Source organism: Triticum dicoccoides, chromosome 2A (assembly GCF_002162155.2).
Source record: "Triticum dicoccoides isolate Atlit2015 ecotype Zavitan chromosome 2A, WEW_v2.0, whole genome shotgun sequence".
NCBI classification, from domain to species: Eukaryota; Viridiplantae; Streptophyta; class Magnoliopsida; order Poales; family Poaceae; genus Triticum; species Triticum dicoccoides.
In genome coordinates, this window is record NC_041382.1 from 752,213,402 (window position 1) to 752,220,747 (window position 7,346).

The 7,346-nt window shown below is 44.2% G+C and overlaps 1 pseudogene; it reads right to left on the reverse strand.

The window, feature by feature from the left end:
- Nucleotides 1–1,435: 1,435 nt before the first annotated feature.
- On the reverse strand, nt 1,436–6,027 carry LOC119352275 (annotated as a pseudogene).
- Nucleotides 6,028–7,346: the final 1,319 nt, after the last annotated feature.

Sequence of the window (7,346 nt, forward strand, 5' to 3'; positions counted from 1 at the left end):
GGCGAGCGCGAGGGTCCGGCCTACTCCACGCGCACCACTGGACCTTGCTCAGCTAATGCCGCACACCCCGTCGACCATGAAGCTCTCACTAGGCTGGGCTTCGCCAGGCAGGAAAAGGCGTCGGCCGGCCTGACTTGCTCAGCCGATGCCGTACACCGCGTCGCCGTCCTTGCTGAAACGCCCCATCGCCGATCCAAATCGAACCCGACGTCAATACATCGTCTGTGTTCGGGAGGGGTGAGACAAAAGAAAACGTTTCGCCACCATCCGCCATAATTTCGCGGCTCCCTTCAACCAGCTTTTGAGGGAATATTCCCAGATATCTGGTTATCCTTAGCCATCTTCGCCAACAAACCAAACAAGTGATATCCCTTCTAAAACTGGCTATCCCTATCCCTATATGATAAGAGAAACACCAAATGAAGGAGATGCACAAGGATTTACATGAAACCCCCTTGCAGCGAAAAACCAGAGGTAACAGGAAACAATCTTTAACTACGTAGATGAATAAAGTCCAAGGTGGAAGCCAACAACTAAGGGAGGCTCCAAATACTAAATTTTGATACTCTGATTTTGGGTGGATTTGTATATCAAATAGCCTCACTCTTCCACTTACCCTAAAACTCTCAATAGAACATAAAAGCTCAAGTCGCTTTCCGTTCTTGGGCTTGGGAAGATGCCTAGGTAAATAGCTTTGCAGGAAACCCCCTCAGCTTGCTAACTATGTCAAACAACCCTTATTTCAGTCTACAACATTCGTAAGCATTGTTTTGCATGTCAGGGTGCCCATAATGACTTCCAAATGGTGAAATAAGATATGTACGTTATCACATCCGCCGTCCACAAGACTATTAATTGTGGTTTGCCGCAGTGGTATTTATTTCTACTTAAATCTTTCCACACAACCTCCCCGTTAAGTAGCTTAAAAAGCCATTTGATCAAGAGACAATGATCTTTTATAGTTAAAATCTTGGAAACTCAATCTCCCGTTCTCTCTTGGGTTGCAAAGAATGCCCGGTTTGACTACTTGTACTTTGGTTCCAAACTACCATTTTGTAAGATATATGTTGATTCCGGATAAATACCCAAAGAAAGGGGAGCGGTCGGCCTACAAAAAGGAGGAGGGAGTGATGGGCAACCTTAGTCTACATATTGCTCTGAGCTGCCAAGTACCATTCTCGCAACAATACTATCGTTAAAGGATCGGTTTTCCTAAGAGCATGGATCGTTCACGAGCCGAATTCGCTCTCTTGCAATGCGTTTGAATCACGAACTAGAGTCTGACTCATTCATTGCTGATTTTTTTAGGATTGTTCTAACCTCTTACAAACTTCCACCGCCACTCCAAAGAATAACAAACTCTTAGCGGGCATTTTGGTGAGCACCATCCACCAAGACGAGGATAGATGTTTACCCTTCCAACAACTCAGTTTCTTCTCAAGTCTTACCTCCATATATGTTGAATCGCTATTCCGCATCTTTCAACAATGAATCAAGGTACCAATATATGCAAAAGGAAAAGGTACCAACATCACAACCAAAAAGGTTCTGTGTAAATGATTCCTATGTATGAACTTAATTAGATTGGTTGCAAGCTAGACAACAATAGCTGGATCTACTTGATGGTGATCTCACCTCAATTGTAGTGGGGTTCAAGTGATCAGTCTCAAGTTCAAGGGACGGATTCAAAGGCATGGCTATTCCGCTATCTAGTACCGATCTTCTGGGCCAATCAATTTGAGATGTTGTGCTCGTAAACATGGCCACAACTTCTGACATGGCTGGCCTATCATCTGGCATTTCCTGGACGCAGAGGAGCCCGATCTGGATACAACGTTTTAGCTCGGGCAGTATCTCGGGTTCGGACTTGGGGAGCGGCACAATTGTTGTGTCGAGAAGTTCAATGATCCTATTCTTCTCCCACAGTTCCCAGGCCTACCAAAAAGAATTGTCAAGTTCCATCAGAGTATGTACATCTCAATCAAGAAATAAAACAAATGTAGAGCTTTGCAACACCCAATGTCAATATGAACCGTGCATGCACATGTAAAGAAACATGAATTTATAATTTATTTGGACTTACTTGGGAAAGAAGCCTTTGCAAGCTACCATTCCTTTGCCCGCTAAGAGTCTCTAGAAGAATAACTCCAAAGCTATAAACGTCGCATTTTAGCGTCATCTCCCCTCCCCGCACATACTCCGGAGCTGCGTATCCCCTTCATGGAACGCACCAGTGTTAGGTATGTCGGATCCACAACTTTTTTGTGTGGTGAATATACATATGTCTTTAATACTTACGGCGAAATGACAATTGTTTGATCAGGCCCAGTCCGATTATCGACAAACAGTTTGGCGGTGCCAAAGTCAGCGATTTTTGGCTTCCACTCATCATCGAGAAGAATGTTCCCGGGTTTAAGGTCACGATGGATCACACTCTCGCCTGATCCTGCATGGAGGTATGCAACACCATGCGCGATCGCGCGTAGTAATTCTAACCTTCTTGCCCAGTCCAATGAAGCACGAAGATTAGGTGTGCCTGTCCAGTCAAATATAGATTAATTAGATACCTAAATCTACTATATAGAAATTATGGACTGAAAACAAAACACCTATGTTACTTCAAAATTTAACATCCAAATTATTAGTGGACTCTCTGAAAGCTGCTTATAAACACTATCAAATCTCAAAGCACAATATGCTCTAAGAGGTTTCTAGAATAAAAACTTCACTCTTGATTCAAAAAAAGGAACTTGAAAGAAGGAAAAACATGCAGGTTGTATGTGAGGTACTCCCTCTGGTCCTTTTACTTCGTGTATTAGATTCGTGGCAAGTCGAACTTTACAAAGTTTGACCAAATACATACTGAAAAATATCAACATATACGATACCAAATATATATTCCATGAAACTTCATTTGGTAATGAATCTAAAAATATTCATTTGGCATTGTGAATGTTGATACATTTTTTTATAAGTGTGGTCAAAGTAGAGATGCTTAAACTTCGGGCAAAAACTTATATGCATACTAAAAAGGACATGAGGGAGTATATACAACGTTTTCTTAAAAAACACATGATGATCTATTTATAATATAATATAATTTGTGCACATACTGCTAATAATAATAATAATTCTTTTGTTACCAAAGTTGCACACATAAACCACGCAAATCTATATGTATGAAAATTCAGATTTGAAAAACCTTGTAAACACGATTTTGTCCTGCAGAGAAAATGTTAAGGTTGCCAAGCTAATGATTAGGGTGAAAAACTGAATTTTTTTGGGGAACTTGGACTTAGGAGATCATGCATGTGCGTGAGAAATTTGTGAAACACGAGGACCTAGCATGCAATATATCTGTATGATCTTGTTTGGAATACAAGGATTCAACATTTAACTTTTCGTGAGAACTTGAGAAATTCCATGAAGAAGGGAGTACCGAATATGTAGATGTTCAGACTCTTGTTCTGCATGTATTCGTAGATGAGTATCCGCTCCTTGCCTTCATCACAGTAAGCGAGGAGACGAACAAGACTACCATGTCGAAGCCCAACCATCACTTCCACTTCTCTCGCGAAATCATTCTTGCCTTTTGTTGTCAATGCTGTTTGTTTAAGCCTCTTGACAGCAATAGTTCTTCCTTCAGGAAGCTGTCCCTGGTGATTTTAGAATTTGAAATGTCAGAAATTAAATTTGCCAATGGCTGCTTTTCTATATGTCAATACCTTAACCAATGATGTTTCCCCATGATAACACACACACACACACGGGGAGAGAGAGAGAGAGAGAGAGAGAGAGAGAGAGAGAGAGAGAGAGAGAGAGAGAGAGAAAGAGAGAGAGGAACCTTGTAAACAATGCTAAATCCACCCTGCCCAATGATATTACTTTTAGAGAAATTTCCAGTGACATCCTTTATAATTGCTAGACTAACTGAAGGAACCGCCATGGTAGGATTTGGAGGAATTGCACCTGCAAAACGAGCTTGCGTGCTTTACAACATTGCATTTACCATGCATTTCCATTTTCTCATTCATGCAAATAACAACAAGATTGAGCTATGAGAGCATAATTTACCTATTGTTCTGTTTTTCCTTCTCCACCAAATCATAAAGACGAGCAGAAGAATAGTAACAGCAGAAGGTAGAGTTGTGGCAACAAGTAGTGTAGGAAACCTTTTACGGCCACCTGTTTTTGGAGAAAAAAGATCAAAAATAAATAAAACATACATACTTAGAGTCAATTAATTTTTTTGTGTATTATCACAATTTATGTCATATAATCCTTGTTCCCCATCCAGAAACTTGAAGTCCTGAACCCACATGTCCAGTCTACTTACAAAATGTTGGAAAACTATATGAACTCTCCTAAATTTTGGAGTGAAAAAATCACATCTCATTGATTTAATCTCTGAATGTGAGCGATTGGTTCCAAAAATTTGTAGAACTAAGATACAATTTATATAAATTTGTATGCTTTAGATTGCTTGAATTGACACTTCATATTTTAATTCAAATTTATGGTAATTTTTAAATTCTTAACAAATTCACCTTTTCCACTGAATAATTTACCCTCCATAAAGCCGACCATAAAAATTAGTGTAGCTTGTAATTTGAATTTCTGAAATTGTATGTACAATCAAGGATTAGGACTGAAATGAAAATTTGGGGCGAAAATGTAGTGTCCACCCATAATCTGTACATACCGATTTCTGATTTTGACAGCCTCAGGTAGAGATTCTGCCCTCTGTCGACGAGGCGTAGATCAACGATGACATCCGTCCACATGACGCACCCGGTGCCATCGCCGCCTCCCCGAATATCGGCGGCGGCGTAGGCCAAGCACGAGCAGTCGGCGAGGCACCTCGACCTGCACTCATCCAGCGTGACGCCAATGTCCACCGACGCATTCTGCGTGTCGGGAAGCTTCATCCCTGGCACCACCTTGAACCCGTCCGTCGTCGTCCCGCCGGCACAGACCAGCGCCGTGTCTCGTCGGCACCCGTCGGAATTATCCTTCACCTCCCGCGCCGACGTGTTCGCGGCGCTGAACCCGTCGACGCAGCCGCAGAACCCCGACGACGCCGCCCCGGGGTCGCAGAGGCCGAACGGGCCGCACTTCCCGTACTCGTCGCACGGGTCCCTCGGCCCCTGGAATATACGGTTCCACTCCCGGCTGCTCGCGTCCCACTCCAGCCGCTCCGCCTTGCCGGTGTGGTTCACCACGACGCGGGTCAGCGGCGCGCCGGGCGCGGCGGTGTAGCCGTAGGTGATCTCCCACGGGCTCGTCGTCACCAGCAGCGGGTACTTGCCCGCGTACGCACGCGCCTCCGGGACGCCGTTGAAGTAGACCCCGTTCCACGGGCCAGTGCGGTACGTCTTGACGTCGCGGTACCACAGGATGATCTCCGGTAACCCACTGGTTTGCAGCGTGCGCGGTAGTCTCCCGGCGACGGGTCGTCGGCGGAGCTCCACGACGTGAGCTGCCACTCGCCTCCGGTCCAGAGGTTCTTGCCCAGCTTCATGCCGGGCAGCAGGGTGTCCGACGGCTGATCGAACGACTGCCACAGGGAGGTGCTGCTGCTGCCGTTGCGCACGACCAGGTTGCCGGACTCGAGAAGCTGAACCGCCGCCGCCGAGGCGGGCAGGAAGTTCGAAGACCACGCCGTCCGGGTCCGGCGGGAGCTGTCCCCCAAGACGAGGCTGCCAACGTCATTAAGCACCAGCGTGCCGGACTTGTCAAGGAGAGGCTGGTCGCGGTTGGCGACCCAGCAGACGGTGGCGTTGGACACGGAGAACCAGATGCCGAGGTACCTCTTGGTGGACGCCCCAGGAGAGAAGAACCCGAGGGTGAAGGAGCCGCCAGCCGAGACGAGCGTGTCGCCATCGGCGAGCTTCTGGCCCCTCTCGAGCTTGTCAGTGACGCCGGCGGCGGTCGAAAGGAGGAAGAAGCCGATCAAGAGCAGCCGCAGTAGGAGACGTGCCGGCTGTTGGCTGGTAGCTCTCATGGCGGATGGATGTTGGATGCCTCTTTCCAGTTTCCACAGCACAGCTCATGCATGGACCATGGGATTGGGATGTATACGGCCGAATTCTGCGACCTTTTCAAAGCTTGCCTGGTCGTGTAATTAAGTTATTACCTCTCTTGGACCGAGATCATAAAATTTCTACGTACTTGTTAATTTGGTCTGTAGTGTGCTACGTACGTACTTGATAGAGATGGGACTAAAAATGTTCTGTTTTCGTTTTCCAGATTGGAATTCAAACATTTCGGTTTCGCCGTTTCAGGAGCAGCCAATTTTCCAAGGAAGTTGCGATCATCAGTTGATTTTTCTCAGTGGTAGATGTGACGCGTGTGGAGGGGATAACAGGGCAATCACAGTCATCGCGGAGATGAGAAATTAGCTCTTGCTCGTCTGAATAGTACAAGCTATAGTGTGGCTCTAGATTAATTCATTAGACTTCATCAAAGTGCCAACCGTAGCCGCTATATGATATTCCCATTGCTCCAGTCCAGTAAGTAGTAAATGCATAGCATGGCATCGATCGCTACGTGCACGTGCTCCGTCCTTTCCAAATACAAGGTGAACTAAAATTTTGACATGTCAAACTTCTCTATATTTGATCAAGTTTATACAGAACAATATTGATATCTACAATACCAAATCACTATTATTAGATTCATCATGAAATTATTTTCATATTTTATTTGGTTGGTAATCTAGATGTTGATATTTTTTTATAAATTTGGTCAAACATAGAAGTATTTGACTTCTAAAAATAATAATATGCATTATATTTTTGAATGGAGGGAGTAACTCCAAGTCTTAAACGACCACCCGTCAAATCTTTGAAAAGGTGATGTAACCGCGGTGTCCTAGACCAGTTCATTTTGGAACGGTCCTTGTTAGTCTACACACAAAATTTTGAAATTTTTGTTGGTTGAGTATTCTCCTCTATAGTGATTCAAGAATAAGGTCTTCCTTGATAGATTATGGTGATTCCCATGTTTTTATGTAAACTGTGGTTCTTGAAGCCTATATCATTTCGATCAATTACAGTGAAAACGAAAATCATGGTTGAAGAGGTCAGATGTCTGCCATGCTTAGTCGCCTTGAAAATTGAAGGTTCTCCTGCTCAAAGAAGTTACATGATAGCAGTCATCGATTTTACCTTAAAAAGGATTATAGTGACTTACGTTGCTGCACATTTACTTGGTTACGATTCTTAAACATTGTTATGTTTGTATTTTAGTGTACATTTCTCATAATAGCTTTGAGATATTGCTGAACATCAGCAGAGAGATACTATTGAGATTCATGTGGTTCAAATGTGATCCAAGAGTTAATC